The sequence below is a fragment of the Corvus brachyrhynchos genome, unplaced genomic scaffold (assembly GCF_000691975.1).
Source record: "Corvus brachyrhynchos isolate BGI_N302 unplaced genomic scaffold, ASM69197v1 scaffold61, whole genome shotgun sequence".
Lineage (NCBI taxonomy): Eukaryota > Metazoa > Chordata > Aves > Passeriformes > Corvidae > Corvus > Corvus brachyrhynchos.
This window is the reverse complement of record NW_008236478.1, coordinates 1,906,061-1,908,818: the sequence shown is the minus strand read 5'-3', so window position 1 is coordinate 1,908,818 and position 2,758 is coordinate 1,906,061. Positions and strand designations below refer to the sequence as shown.

Here is a 2,758-nt window from a genome sequence, read left to right as displayed (position 1 = left end):
AGGAATGTCAATAGTGGTGCCTACACTTGCTCACCTCTTCCTGAGGTTGTTGATTCACTGCCCAGAGTCTCTGTCATTAGAGGCTGAAGAAAGGAGCAAAGCTCATTTCGGAGTCGGATACACCAATAACCTCTGAAGTCCTCCTCAGCCCAAGATTTCTTGACTGCACAGAGGATGTTTGCTTTGCCTTGTCTTGCCTTGTCTTGCCTTGTTTTCCCAGCAGATGACCTTCATGGCTCTTGTGGACAGGGGTATAGTCAGGACCCATGACCATTTCCTGATTCCAGGTGCTGCACAAGCAGATCAGCAAGAGGGTGCCCATGGCAAAGGGCTGCTGTGGGTGCCCACCCCACATAGCCCTCGGCCTCAAAGGTCCTTCAGGGAAGCAGGTTAATGAGTGCATGGAGCTAAACTTGTCCCTGGTGATAAACCTGCTGAGGTCAAGAGAGGTACCACACAGCCTGAAGGGTCCTATTCCTGAGTTCAGGAGGTGTGTGGCAGATGGAAGCACCTCTCCTACAGAGAGAGCTCAGCGCACAAAATGCTGTTTCACAGCTGGTGTTTCTGGGCTTATCTCTCCACAAAGATTCTCAGGAGGATGTCTCTGAATGACTCCAAGCATGGATATTCCAGGATAAAAGAGTCTATGCTGGAGTTTGTTTGGAATAGTTATCAGGAACAGTTCTGTGGGGCTAGAAAATGTCCTGTACTCTACACTACAGGCAGCAGCATCAGTCACAGAGCTAAGGCATCAGTGACTGTTGTAATGTGGGATCACTGCTCTCTGTGTTCCTCAACTCCAGCCCCAGCTGGAGGATGCCAGGTACCACAGAGATGCCAGAGTGAAAGTGAAAGCCTTTTCCTTAGGGAACCTGTTTCATGGCGCTTAGGTCCTGATGCTGTAGGTAGAATGAGAAATAGGCAATGCAAAGTTCCTGAGCTGAGGCTGAAAGACCTTTGTGCCTTTGCTGGGACAGGGAATTTGCCTGCCTTGAGCCCTGAAGGGAGCATGCTGGGCTTCCCCAGGGTAAACAAATAGAGTGGGGAAGTCATAATTGACACAAGGGCTCTAAAAGGGACAGCTCCCAGCGGGAGGCCATGCTGCTTGAAGTTTCTTTGCTCTCCCCTTCCTTGGAAATCACAGGTCATTGCTTGCAGCCACCTCTTTCCCAATAAAACTGTAACCAGTGAAGAGCCATAAAAACACTGAAGCACAGAAAGGCTGGGAATCTGATCTGGTGAGAAAGGACACACTGACAAAATGACCATGAAACATCCTGGGAAGCAGTTTGGAGGGATCAGGCTGGGACAGTGCAAGATAAGAGCTCCTGGAGGAAGATGGTAATGGCTTCAGAAGCAGCAGAGATGGGGGTGAAGGAAGCGGTGTCATGGTGCTGTGACAGCTACCAGCGATGTGGAGGGGAGTTTCCCAAGAAGACCTTTTTCACTAAGATAAACTTTTAAATGAGAGATGAAGAAGAAATGAAATTATGGAGAGTCCTACTTCTGATCAGGGTCCCAGCTGTCCCACTACTGCCAGGGCATACAGGAGTAAACAGGTGTCCTACCTGCTCCATGTCTCTGTTTCACCACTAGAAAGGACAGACACTCACCCCACGGGCTGGAACAGACCCCATCAGCAATGGCTCTTCTGCAGTGCGACTCCACTGACATCAAGGAAAAACCTCTTGCTTAGCAAAGAAGAAAGGTGTACTGTTGGTGATGCAAGGAGGGAAGATATTCCAATTTATCCTTGCCCTTGAAATGACAGGGGACTGGAAGTTTCACTGAGAAGGCACCAGAGTTTCTCCTTCATTTTAGGGCAGATGAAAGGAAGATAGCAGTCTCATATACAGGTAAAGGTCACATAAGAAACTAAACAGGCAGATCAGCTGATGTTTTTCAATGAACTAATTATATAATTTGTTGTTTTTATAGGCTTTTAGGCTCTGTATTGCATAACTTAATTCCTGAAAAGAGCTCCAGGAGTTAAATATTTGGGAAAAATACTATTTTGAGGACAGGTGTTGCCTTCCTATAAGCACGACTGGGATTTGTATGGACAGTCTGTCAATGCCCCTTTAAGCCAACAGGCATCTGATGAAATACAGAAGCAGAAAACTGGGGCCCAGAGGGAGCCAGTGTCTTCTGGAGCTCCTTCTTCCCAGTACCCTGAAAGTTTTGGCAAACTCTGCTGGCATGAAACCCCACAGACTGCTTTCCACAGTGAGCTGGGAAGAAACCCTGACAAATGTGTTAATGACAGCAAGAATCTCTATCATCTGTCGGATGGGGAAAAACAGTGAGGCCCCATGGAGAACTCTGTCCACTTGCTATAAGGTCCACTTACCACAGGCCGCTGGCAAAAGTCAGCATCACCCTCCTCTGGCTTCCTCTTACAGTCCCTTCTTCTCTTGTTTGAGCAGTGGCCCCACATCTTTGTTGCCTGCATCTTGGCCAAGGGATGCTGAAGAGTTTCAGGGCACCACTTTATCCCCAGCAATGTCACAGAGTCACCCAGATGCTGCTTTTAGCTTGGTCAGAGCAAAATCACAGCAGTGTGATCCTGTCAGGATCAGTGGAGCCTCACAGAGGGTGAGTCCTGCATGTGCAGCCCCTCTCCAGCGCGGAGAACATGAAGATCTTTTTTTCTCCATCTCCCCATTTCATTCCTGTCCATTTTTCATTTCTCCCATTCCTTATTCCTGAACACATGGGTGCAGCTCTGCTTGTAGAAATCCCGTGGAGTTATTCCTGC

The 2,758-nt window shown here is 48.3% G+C and overlaps 1 long non-coding RNA gene across 1 annotated transcript in view; it reads right to left on the bottom strand.

Annotated features, from left to right (window-relative positions):
- LOC108444641 overlaps window positions 1-2,752 on the bottom strand; it is a 4,916-nt gene extending 2,164 nt beyond the window's left edge. Inside the window, exon 1 of the long non-coding RNA XR_001859270.1 lies at window positions 2,351-2,752. This is a non-coding gene — a long non-coding RNA (uncharacterized LOC108444641). The remainder of the gene's footprint in view (window positions 1-2,350) is intronic.
- Window positions 2,753-2,758: the final 6 nt, after the last annotated feature.